The 12,948-nt window shown below is 43.2% G+C and overlaps 1 pseudogene; it reads right to left on the bottom strand.

The window, feature by feature from the left end:
* Positions 1-2,802: 2,802 nt before the first annotated feature.
* Positions 2,803-12,018, bottom strand: LOC138446246 (SKA complex subunit 3-like; annotated as a pseudogene).
* Between the last annotated feature and the right edge of the window lie 930 nt (positions 12,019-12,948).

Genomic DNA, 12,948 nt, shown 5'->3' with positions numbered 1-12,948 from the left:
GTGCGAGAGGGGAGCAAGGATAAATGAGGGAAACCAGTGCTCAACCAATCATTCACATTCATGAGCAATCACAATTTAGGTGTGTTCACTGTACTATGTCTGGAAGAGGGCATGGTAACCCACTCCAGTGTTCTTGCCTGGAGAATCCCCATAGACAGAGCAGCCTGGTGGGCTACAGTCCATGTGGTCACAAAGAGTCCAACACAACTGAGCGACTAAGCACATTGTACGATGTGCGTTATTTTCAAATATCTTTTGATAGTGATTTCTAACATAATTCCACAGTGTTAAAAGAACAGACTCAGTATGGTTTTAATACTTTTAGACCATGAAATTTCTGCACCTTGTTTCATGTCCCTGGATATGTTCCAGCGTCTCCTAGCTTATAATCTAAACTTGAATAGAATTTGTATCCTACTATTGTATGAAAATTGAGTAAATCTTAGTTATGTTGAACTGATTCATAGTGCTTTCCAGGTCTACTATATCCTTCTACTTCTCTGTTTATTTGTTCTATTCATTTTTGAGAGTTTGATATTGAAACTCCAACTAAAAATCTTAGTTTATCTACTTAGAAAAATGATTTTAATATAATAGTGGAACTATATGTACCCTTGTTCTATGTTTTCCAAGTCTCCTGTAAATACGGTATCATACTTTCATAATTTAAAACATAAAAAAGAAAGAGAAAAAATCGAGTGATTTTCTTATAGGAAAGATAAATAAATAATAAATAAATAAATTAGCTTATAATTTGGGAAATACTTTTGTTTGCATCATACTTCGAGTAGCTTCAATCATAGCGAAAAGTTAGGGAGATGTGATGGATGTAAAAGTCACTTCATTTTAATTTGGATCTATTTCATGCATCTGAGAAATGGTCCTGTTGGCTCAACTCTGATACCCCTCTGGCAGCCTCTGCAGAGGTTGCGCCTTGTCAGCACTGGAGGGTGCTTATACGTTTTTATCCAGATAAACGTAGAGGTGCCAGACTGATCTGTCATAATTGTTTCAGGGGGATGGGAAGGAAGGCTTGAAGGAGGCTTGATGATGATAAGAGAGAAGCAGGGATTGGTGACACCACTTAGCACAGGTCAAAGTAGAGGGCTCAGGCATGAGAACATTTTTGTTTGGGACTCGGGCCTCTGAACTTGAGGAGCAAATTTTAAGGTCAGCAAGGGGTGGAGGATGGGAAACAACCAGAAATTCTTTTTTTTTTTTTCATATAATGTTCTTTATTTCCCATCTCCAACACTCCTGTTTCACTCATACCCCATCTGGCTGTCACACCATTTCCTCTCTTCCTCCCTGAGCAAAACTCATGAAAAGAGCCATCTCAGTTCGTTGTCTTTGCTTCTTCACCTCCGACCTCTCCACTCAACTCTAGACACTAGTCCTGAGCACTCCATCAGAATTCATCAGTGCTGTCAGTAACAGTGACTTTGCCAAGTCCGGTAATCCTGTCTTTTTTTACTTGAATTCTCAATTATACTCATGGAATCGATCACTCTTCTTGAAATATTTTCTTCCTGTTTCCCTAGCTGCTTCTCAATCTCCTTTGCTAGACTTTTCTGCCTATTTCCATCTTCTAAAATGAGAACTCCAGGATTCAGTCCTTAGTACACTGTGAATATACTCACTCCTCCTTAAGCAATCCTGTCCACTCTATGGACTTATATATACCAAGCCACGGTAAACAGTGTACAAAAGGTTGATACAGTTTGGGAGCTAGCATCATATACTATAAGGTTGACCAAAGCTTGCCTTGAAAACCAAGGTAACATTATACTTAGTAAAACTTGAATTATAACTACACAGTAGTTCCTAGGACAGAGAATAAGTTTTTTTTAGTGACAATTTTCTGACAAAATGAAGAGATACAACGTGATGGGTCTTCCTATATGACTTTCAAGGCACAACCAAAAAAGAGGATAATCTTTGCTGAATCAGCTTGATGTAGATCATAAGGCTCTTGGGCTCCATGGACAGGGCAGCCTGAGGCTCTCAGAGACAGGTCCACAGGCACAGCTGACCGTCCAGAGAGGAGCACCCACGCAGGAGGACGTCCAGGATCTTCCAGAGGGTGAGGCTCGGGCTCTGTTGGGCGCTGAGCTACATGGGAGTCTGAGGAGGTCACAGTCATGTGCATGTCATGAGAGGATGAAATTGACAAGTTAGAGGAAAACATCCATCCTGACATCACAGCAGGCGAATGTCTAAGCCCAAATGTTTGGGACACCCACTTCAGTTTAGCTACTGAGGCCTGTAAATTCCTCTTTTTCTGAATCAGTTTAGGCTGTCTTTTGTAAACAGCAGTGTCTTAAAGAGCACTGTTGAAATAAAAGGTGTAGAAGACTTGGGACAGTCATCAGAGGAGACAGTGGGCAGAGACAGTCCCAAGGAAGAAGCCTAGCTCTAGCAACAACTGTCCAGCCCTGAGAAGACTGAAGGTGGTCTCATTTGAGTGGCAAACAGTAACTTTTACATTTAAAAAATTATTTATCCTGCTTCCTAATATTACTTAAACCACACAGTTTCACGAGGGAGGGTAAACTTGAAATCAATGAAATAATAATGATCTTTCAAAAGTGAGTAGCTGATCTACACATCAATAAGACAGGTTAGATTAAATCATATTTAACAAAAAGCATTTTATGACATCAGTGACCGTATTCATCTTTAATATGAGTCAGTTTTTCAAAAGGGGGAAGATGTAGGGCAACGTCAAAAATAAAATGAGACCAGATTTGCTTTCATCTCTGCTCAGTTTCTATAATGGAAGGATGGACCCACATCATTTCTTCACCAGTTTTCTTTGTTGCCAGCATCTCACACGTTCTGTCCTCCATGCTGAGGAAGGAACAGTTTGCTGGGTGACACCATTCTAACTTCTACCAGAGTCGCTAGGTTTGAGTTCAGCTCAGTTCAGTTCAGTCGCTCAGTCGTGTGCAACTCTGCAACCCCATGAATCGCAGCACGCCAGGCCTCCCTGTCCATCACCAACTCCCTGAGTTCACTCAAACTCACGTCCATCGAGTCGGTGATGCCATCCAGCCATCTCATCCTCTGCCGTCCCCTTCTCCTCCTGCTCCCAATCCCTCCCAGCATTAGAGATTTTTCTAATGAGTCAACTCTTCTCATGAGGTGGCCAAAGTACTGGAGTTCCAGTTTAACATCATTCCTTCCAAAGAACATCCAGGACTGATCTCCTCTAGAATGGACTGGTTGGATCTTCCTGCAGTCTAAGGGACTCTCAAGAGTCTTCTCCAACACCACAATTCAAAAGCATCAATTCTTCGGGGCTCAGCTTTCTTTTGACAAAATCTGGCAAATATCTTTTGGAATCTTCTATAGTAACTTCAGGAGGTGTAGGTGTTTTGAGAAGATTCTCATAAGAAGAAATCGTAGGAGAAGAGGGACCTGCAAAATTCTCAAAGCACTTGCCTGAATTTGAAACTAACAATGCACTTTTTTTCATTTCCAAAGCATTTGATGAACAGTTTGCTTTCAATAATGGATAATTTGTGGATACCAAAGCCGTGCTGCTCTTTGCAGAAGGGACTTTCAAACCAGTGCAGAAGGGAGAATGGGTGTGCTCAGCATCATTTTTTTTCCAACGGCTGGGTCTTGAGGCCAGGAGGGACAAAGACATTATCATTGGGCCCTTCTCCTCTGTCTATGGTCTCCTCACTGTTAGTCTTCACATTTTTAAGTCCAATCGTGTAATCGTCATTTAAGCACATAGTATATTCAGAGACACCGAAGTGTTCTAATTTAGGAGTTACACACTCAAAATCATCCATCATTAGTGCACATTTTGGAGTTTTTACTAGTGACTATTTGGAAAATGGAGTTAAAATTTTTGGTTCTTCCTTCTGGTTGTTTGCTGCTTGGGGTGAGTTTGTCAGAACTTGGGATACAATGTACTACTCAAGTAGTATTTAGTGCTCTAAGCACTTCTATTTCTGAGAAGGCACCACGTAGTTCACAACTTTCTGATTTTGGACTTGAGTAGTGCATTGTATCCCAAGTTCTGCCAAACCCACCCCAAGCAGCAAACAACCGGAAAGAAGAGCCAAAAAAGATCTTCACAACCCAGATAATCACAATGGTGTGATCACTCACCTAGAGCCAGACATCCTGGAATGTGAAGTCCAGTGGGCCTTGGAAAGCATCACTATGGACAAAGCTAGTGGAGGTGATGGAATTCCAGTTGAGCTACTTCAAATCCTGGAAGATGATGCTGTCAAAGTGCTGCACTCTATATGCCAGCAAATTTGGAAAACTCAGCAGTGGCCACAAGACCAGAAAAGGTCAGTTTTCTTTCCAATCCCAAAGAAAGGCAATGCCAAAGAATGCTCAAACTACCACACAATTGCACTCATCTCACACGCTAGTAAAGTAATGCTCAAAATTCTCCAAGCCAGGATTCAGCAATACATGAACCGTGAACTTCCTGATGTTCAAGCTGGTTTTAGAAAAGGCAGAGGAACCAGAGATCAAATTGCCAACATCCTCTGGATCATGGAAAAAGCAAGAGAGTTCCAGAAAAACATCTATTTCTGCTTTATCGACTATGCCAAAGCCTTTGACTGTGTGGATCACAATAAACTGTGGAAAATTTTGAAAGAAATGGGAATACAAGACCACCTGACCTGCCTCTTGAGAAATCTGTATGCAGGCCAGGAAGCAGCAGTTAGAAGTGGACATGGAACAACAGACTGGTTCCAAATAGGAAAAGGAGTACATCAAGGCTGTATACTGTCACCCTGCTTATTTAACTTCTATGCAGAGTACATCATGAGAAACACTGGGCTGGAAGAAGCACAAGCTGGAATCAAGATTGCAGGGAGAAATATCAATAACCTCAGATATGCAGATGACACCACCCTTATGGCAGAAAGTGAAGAGGAATTAAAAAGCCTCTTGATGAAAGTGAAAGAGGAGAGTGAAAAAGTTGGCTTAAAGCTCAACATTCAGAAAACAAAGATCATGGCATCTGGTTCCATCACTTCATGGGAAAAAGATGGGAAACAGTGGAAACAGAGTCAGACTTTATTTTGGGGGGCTCCAAAATCACTGCGGATGGTGATTGCAGCCATGAAATTAAAAGACACTTACTCCTTGGAAGGAAAGTTATGACCAACCTAGATAGCATATTCAAAAGCAGAGACATTACTTTACCAGTAAAGGTCCATCTAGTCAAGGCTATGGTTTTTACAGTGGTCATGTATGGATGTGAGAGTTGGACTGTTTGATGCTTTTGAACTGTGGTGTTGGAGAAGACTCTTGAGAGTCCCTTGGACTGCAAGGAGATCCAACCAATCCATCCTAAAGGAGACCAGTCTTGGGTGTTCATTGGAAGGACTGATGCTGAGGCTGAAACTCCAATACTTTGGCCACCTCATGCAAAGAGTTGACTCATTGGAAAAGACCCTGATGCTGGGAAAGATTGGGGGCAGGAGGAGAAGGGGACGACCGAGGATGAGATGGCTGGATGGCATCATGGACTCGATGCACATGAGTTTGAGTGAACTCTGGGAGTTGGTGATGGACAGGGAGGCCTGGCATGCTGCAGTTCATGGGGTCACAAAGAGTCAGACATGACTGAGCGACTGAACTGACCTGAACTGGACTCTGGTTTAGAGTCAGCGACTCCTTGTTCAACCACTGAATTTTTCTTGGCATGTAGATTATATTCATACTTCTGGAAAAACTCTTTTATTTTCATGATATCCACTGAATTCTTTTTCATCAATATTTTTGTTGCCTTTATGAAACCAACACTTTGTTGACTTTGCAAGCTTGCTTTATCAAGAATAATATTGACTTCATCCTTCAGAGTTTGTACTTCCGAGTGAAGGTCATGTAAAACTCTTGTTGGACAATCTTCAAAGTCGCTGTCCTCTCTGTGCAGCGCTAGCTGCAACCTGGCCATCTCCCCATCCAGGGGGATGGCGAGAGAGCACAGCTTCCCGCTAAAGCCTGAGATCAGATCCATACCCGTGCCCATTTGAATCCCAGCGCCGGAAATGCCATAGGCTCCGGGAGGCATGAAAGGCCTTTTTTGCAACTAGATTTTCTTGAAGACTTGAGAAAATGCACTGCTTTATCTCAACATGTCATTAAACCTTCATTGTCCTCAGGAATATATTAATAGTATTGACAATAAAACAAGAAGAAAGGTTTTAGAAAAACCAAGCTGTAATTCTTCTTGGATTAATACCTACAGCCCAGTAAGCAAACCTCATTGCTGACAAACTTCAGCTCTCGAAGACTCAGCGGATGAAACTAAAATGATGAGGATTATAAGCATGATATGAGGACTATGCACAAAACATGCCAAGGGATAAAGTCACCCACAGAAAGCCGGGAGAGCTCGGAGAGAGGGGTTCTGCTCAGAACCCCACAAACACAGGCATTCAAGAGGAAGTCAGAGCAAGAGACATCCAGGGAGGGGAAAAGAAACCTTTCTAGTGCTGGGAGGGGAAGGGAGTCGTGTGCTGGGACGTCTGAAAACAGGCAGGGACCAGGGACATTAAGACTGAACAAAGATAGGTAGCAACCAAGGAGGTGCTAGTGTCCCTAATTTTCAAGAGGTGCTGAGAGCAGAGCCGGGGAAGGATGGGGAGGACGGGGAGGTGCCTGACAAGGCACATGGAAGGAAGCCTGGTAACTGGCTCAAGACATCTGCTCTAACATGGACCCTGAGAACTGTGTTACTTATTAACAGCTACTCACAAATGCAAACGGCTTACTTTCAAAGGGAGGGAGGAAAGGAAGGGAGGGAAGGGGAAAGTAGAGAGGATTTAATACAACCCTTGGGCTACCCAGGTGGCACTAGTGGTAAAGAATCCACCTGCCCATGCATGAGATGCAAGAGACATGGGTTGGATCCCTGGGATGGGAAGATCCCTTTGAGAAGGGAATGGCAACCCACTCCAGTATTCTCACCTGTAAAATCCCACGGACAGAGGAGCCTAGCTGGCTGCAGTTCATGGGGTCACAAAGAGTGGGAGAGGACTGAGCCGCTGAGCACACATGCACGCAATATCACCAGTAGTTACCTATATTCTGATATGATTTCTGGAAATAATGCAATGTAGGAGAGTTGGCGCTGGTATGCTGGGAATTGTCCATGATCCTGCATTTTAAAAGATGCCGTATGGCTGCTGCTGTGGAAGAGGGCATTTGGAAATGCGAGGCAGGTCAGAAGGCTACTGCAGAGTCCAGGAAACCGATGAGAGCACAGCCTCTCCACAGGCAGAGGAGCATCCATGGTGGAAATGGACCTGGAAATTGGAGAGCCTCCTGGAAGGGAAAGCAGTGGGAGATGAACCCAGGAGCCCAGAGGACGCAGATCCCCCAGAGAGGCTTGCGTGCCCTGGAGGGGGCCACCTTACCTTTGGAGGTCAGGCTGGGAGGACAGAAGTGGGTGTAGGTAAATTGTAGGTAAAGGGTGGGAAGTTACCAGAAAGTACACGCATGACCTCAATTTTCTCAATGACTCACAAGGTGAGTTTGTCTGCTGAGAGCCAGGGAGGGCAGGAATTGAGAAGGAGTCTTGAGAAAAGCGCTGAGGTCTATAAATAGTCTTCTAACTAATCAGCTGCTGAGGGGGACTGCGGGTCTGTCTTCGGGCATCATAGGCGTGAAGGCGACCTCTTACTGGGGACCACGGTCCCAGCTCTGCACCCGCTGCTGTGTGTGTGGAATGGACAGTTAGCACTCCCATCTTCCCTCTGCTCTGCAGCCCCGGGGTCACCGCCATATTTAAATAGCATGAGGGTCACTCACACTTCTGCTGCCTCTGTGAGCATTCGCGTCCTGAATAGCTAAGACACACTGGGATTTCACATATAACTTAAAACTAAATTGTACTATATAGACTGTCATTGCTGAGCAAAGTAGCCTAAAAATTTACAAAATATTTTTGTTGTTGTTTTTATTGTACAGTTGCTAAGTTGTGTCGGGCTTTGCAACCCCATGAACTGCAGCACACCAGGCTTCCCTGTCCTTCACAAAATATCATTAATGAGAATTGAAACAAAAAGTGATTTCTGCTTACAATATTCTAATTAAGTGTTTCTGAGTTTTGCTCCAAATCTACAATAAATAGAATGTTATTTCCCTATCCTTCATACAGATTAAACTTCTTTCAGTTATACATATACATGTATCTATTTTTTTCAAAATTTTTTTCCCAATTACGTTGTTACATAATATGGAGCATAGTTGCCTGTGAATGTTTTGCTTTTAAAAACAGAAAAAGGTTATAGAGGATTTGCTGACATCAGACAATGAGTTATTTGCAAAGATTCCTTGTGGTGTATTATACAACTCTGCCTGCTTTCATATATATAGTGTCCCACGTGGAGAAGGAAATGGCAAATCACTCCAGTATTCTTGCCTGCGAAATCCCATGGACAGAGGAGCCTGGCAGGCTACGGTCTACAGGGTCGCAAAGAGACACAACTGAACAACTGAGCACGGATACATGCGTGGTAGCGACTCAGTCATTTTTGTGCTGAGTGAGTCACTCTTGTCTTGTTTCAAACTGAATGGGAAAAACAGGAAATAAATAAAAGTGAAAACTTTGTTTACCAGAAAAAAAAAAAATAGCACGAGGCCTGGAGGAAGCTACTGAGTCCAAAGTGGGAGCTTTTAAAAAATGGTTTGGATTATTGTTGGGAATTTTTTTGTGTGCTCAAAATATATGGCTTGTACATACATATACATACAATGAGTGAATACACACTTTGTGTGTCAATGACAGTATACATGTGCATGTGTCATAGCACTAATATGTGTGTGTATGTTTGTAGGTATGCAGACATATGGGTATCATAAATGTATTATGTATGTATACACATATGCATATAATCCATATGGGTTTCCCTAGTGGCTCAGATGGGAAAAAAATCTGCCTGCAACACAGGAGACTTAGGTTCAGTTTCTGAATGGGGAAGATCCCCTGGAGAAGGGAATGGCTACCCACTCCAGTATTCTTGCCTGGAGAATCCCATGGACAGAGGAGCCAGGTGGGCTACAGTCCATGGGTTGCAAAGAGTCGGACATGACTAAAGTGACTGAGTACAGTACAGTACCTTTTCCTTAAGGTCCTTCAACAGTTCCCCATTGTCTCCTGACCAAGTCCCAACCAGGCCCTTCATGGACTGGGTCCTGCTTGTCTCCTCCTATGTCTGTCCTTCTTGAACCCCAGGCTCCACCCAGGCCTGGTAGCTTGCATTTCTCCCATAATGCATCTGTGCTTTGCTTGCTCGGGTTCTGATTTCCGCGATGCTGTTCTCAGCCCCCATCACCTTCCAGATGGAAAACATCTTCTTATCCACCTCAGCTCCTCTAGAGAATGTTTCCCAAGACTCAGTTGTTTCAAATCCTCCAGCCCTGACCAGGGAAATGACTGCTTTCTCTCTCTCTCTTCTTCACTGTCCCTTGTACACATCATTATCACAGCAAATACAATACCAAATGCACTTGTTTATTTATAGGTCTGTCTTCCTGTGTGCTTCCCAGGTGGCAATAGTGGCAACAAACCTGCCCGCCAATGCAGGAGACACAAGAGAATGAGTTCCATCCCTGGATCGGGAAGATCCCTTGGAGGAGGGCATGGCAACCTACTCCAGTATTCTTGCCTGGAGAATTCCATGGACAGAGGAGCCTGGCAGGCTACAGTCCAGGGTGTCACAAAGAGTCAGACACGACTAAAGTGACTTAGTACGCACAATGTCTTCCTATGCCATATCCTGGGGGGCAGGGGCAAAATCTGTTTATATAGTATGGTTTTCAAATCTTTGGCTCAAACTATGCGACCTTGGGCAAGATATGTAAACTTTTCTATATCTGTTCCATCTTCCATACAATTCGAATGGTAATCATAGTCTCTATGCCATAGAATTGTTATGAAGCATAAATGAAATAATGCATGTGAAGTGCTTAGAGAAGATCTGATATAGTCAACCAAGTGTTTGATCTAAGAAGTACATAACCAATAACAACTGTTCAGTGGTTAAAAGGATGAATATTTATCATTAAGAGTTGATAAGAACAATGAATAACCTAATCCCAGATGCTTATTTAGAAAGACAAATGAGAAAGTTGAATGATTGGAAGAAAGAATATTTTAGGGAATATCTTTTGGTGTCTGTATGGTCAAAATACCTCCAAAGACCTCTCAACTTTCTGCTGCAAACTCTTTCAGTCCTGTAAAACCAGCCTAACCAGGCTACAAAGATTTTTAAAACATCACAGTCTTCTTAGAAAACAAAAACTCAGTGAAACCAATAAGAAAGGCTCACTGCCATAGTTTTCACTACGAGGCCGGCAGAGGCTCATTGTGCTTTAAGAATGCAAGCCAGTCCTGCTGTAGACTTTGAGGAACTTTTGCATGTTTTCTAGGCTCACTCCTGAAAGTTAAATAGCAAATAACCTTTTCTCCAACTAGCCTGGCTTTGAGCATAAATTCTTATTTTACATGAGCAGGTTCTATCTACTTTCAAGGTACACAGCTGACTTCAACAGTGGACATTAAACATTATATAATATACATGCATCATTTGTTATAAGGCAACACACGACGCAGTGAATATTACTGGAGTCTTCCTGGTGACGGTACCTGATTTCCATGCAGTCCCATTAAAGTGGACTTCACACCCAGTCTCAGGGTGGATCTTGTGATCCAGGTCTAAGCAATCAGCATGTCTCATTTCCCTGTCCTTCAATCTTCGTGGACCATATGTGACCTAGTCAGAGCCAATGAAATGCAATGACATTTTCACTGCATCTTCTGGGGAAGAGACTGTCACATAAAACCCTTGGCATAAAATATAAGAGAATAAGTGGGTTAGCGGGGACCTTTCTGCCATAAAATCCAAGACTGCAGTCAACACAAAGGAAGGCAGAGCAAGGAATAAAGTTTTTAAAATTAGGCAGGTGCCACTGAGAAGTCTGAGCCCTGAATTGAGTCTTGTCTGTAGCTAGCATTCTCTTTTCCATGTCTGAGTCAATAAATTCCCTTTTTGACTAAGACAGTTTGGGTTGGGTTTTTCTGTAACCACAGCTAAATAATCCCAACTGGCCCTCATCAAAGTCACTGTTCCCAAACGGGAGCTCCACACTCTGATTCTATCAAAAAGATACCTGGTGTCTCTGGAGAACTCAGATGTGAATGAATCACAGCGTATTCAGGAGGATAAGTGTCTTGGGTAAGAAAATATCTCCTTTGGGGAGGCCTGTGGTTCACGTTTCTGTGTGGGCCAGGAAACTCCTATAAATTTTACCTGTTGACACATTTTCTTTGCAGGCATTTTGCTGCTTCATGGGGAGGAGCAGGAAACAGAGGTGGAGGAGGGAAGGCATGAGGCAAATATGAATGATTGTGCAGGAAGCAATACAGCTGATGGTCTTTAGCAGAGGGCTGGCATGTGGGTACATGCGGTGTGAATTCACAGTGGAGGAACTAATCAGGCAACGTTATCTGATCTGGAACAACAAGAAAAAGAAAGGGTCTCTTTCATTTTCCCCTGCTTTGGTCTGTCTGAAAGCCCTTATCAAGGGGACAGGCCTTGGAAGCACCTAACCAGAAAACCATGACTTTGGATTGTGCTAAAGGAGGGACCCAGGATCTGGCTTGTTTTCCGGGGACCAGCTGTCGTTTCATTTTCAGAATGGAGCTGGAATTTTGTTCTGTGAAAATAGAGCAGGTTCTGGACTGAAAACAAAAGTCAGACGTGCTGATGCTTGAATATGGAGAAGTACAGAGTTTCATAAGTTCTTCTGAGTAATAGAGGCTAGTCTCCAGCCTGGGGGTGAGGAGGTGGTGAGAGCAGAACCAGAGTCTGGGAAGTTATTTCTCATGTAAAAATCAAAAGCCCGAAACAACACATTGAACAATCAAAATACAAAGCAGCAGAGCTTTCAGGAGGGGACTTGGCCTTTGGGTACCAGGATGGGTTTCTGGTACCGCTTCTGGTTGCTTCTGTCCCGCACTGTCTCCATGGTGATGAGAAGTTAGTTATCTTCTTTGAATCTGTTTCCTCATCTTTAAGCATCAGTTAAATAGGCTGGATTATATAAGAGTTTTGTTGTGGTTCAGTCACAAAGTCATGTCCAACTCTTTGTGACCCCATGGACTGCAGCAAGCTAGGCTTCCCTATCCTTCACTGTCTCCGAGAGTTTGCTCAAATGCAAGTCTGCTGAGTCAGTGATGCCATCCAATCATCTCATCCTCTATCACCCCCTTCTCCTTCTTCCCTCAATCTTTCCCAGCATCAGTCTTTTCCAATGAGTCAGCTCTTCACATCAGGTGTTTCTGCATCGAGAGTTTATGGCCCATTGTAAGAACCTAAATAAATGGTAATGACACATTTTCACTTACTCTGGGAAGATTTAGATCAAATACAGGTTTGTATGTACCAATACATGGGTACCTTCTTCTCATACGGCAGAGGGGGCAAAGTTCAGTTTCACCTTAATGTGATTTTTTTTTAATATCAAGAGAAAATCACTGATTTGCCGCCATATGTCTGCACATGTCCAGCTGCTTTGAAAGAAAGATCTTGTCTTTCAAAAGACAAGATCTTTTGAAAGCATAATCTTGTCCCTACGCTACTGACAACTCTCTAATTCCAGACTGGCTAGAGACAAACCAAAATCAGAAGACTTCCATTGGACCGTCGATTTCTTGAGTATGAAAAGGAAAGTGTTAGTCACTTAGTTGGGTCCAACTCTTTTGCAACCCTATAGACTGTAGCCTGCCAGGCTCCTCTGTCCATGGGATTTCCCAGGCAAGAATACTGGAGTGGGTCGCCATTCCTTTCTCCAGGGGATCTTCCCAGGTCAGAGAGTGAACCCACATCTCCTGCATTGCAGACAGATTCTTTACCACTGCACTACCAGGGAAGCCCATGGAATTTGCTCTTTACTGTA

The sequence above is a fragment of the Ovis canadensis genome, chromosome 9, assembly GCF_042477335.2.
Source record: "Ovis canadensis isolate MfBH-ARS-UI-01 breed Bighorn chromosome 9, ARS-UI_OviCan_v2, whole genome shotgun sequence".
Classification (NCBI taxonomy): Eukaryota; Metazoa; Chordata; class Mammalia; order Artiodactyla; family Bovidae; genus Ovis; species Ovis canadensis.
This window is presented reverse-complemented; position numbering and strand designations above follow the sequence as displayed.